At 52.3% G+C, this 218-nt stretch overlaps 1 pseudogene; it reads left to right on the plus strand.

Annotated features, from left to right (window-relative positions):
* Window positions 1-93: 93 nt before the first annotated feature.
* On the plus strand, window positions 94-218 carry LOC118347621 (annotated as a pseudogene; the record flags this gene model as incomplete).

Raw genomic sequence — 218 nt, forward strand, 5'->3', positions numbered from 1 at the left:
GGTCTGCGCCAAGGAACTTAAACAAGGAGTAACCACGGGCGCCCCGGAAACGGTGTGCGCGTTGTTGGTGACATCTTTACCATGATACATAACGACTCTCGGCATCGGATATCTCGGCTCTCGCATCGATGAAGAACGTAGCGAAATGCGATACTTGGTGTGAATTGCAGAATCCCGCGAATCATCGAGTCTTTGAACGCAAGTTGCGCCCGAAGCCA

Source organism: Juglans regia, unplaced genomic scaffold (assembly GCF_001411555.2).
Source record: "Juglans regia cultivar Chandler unplaced genomic scaffold, Walnut 2.0 Scaffold_9948, whole genome shotgun sequence".
NCBI classification, from domain to species: domain Eukaryota; kingdom Viridiplantae; phylum Streptophyta; class Magnoliopsida; order Fagales; family Juglandaceae; genus Juglans; species Juglans regia.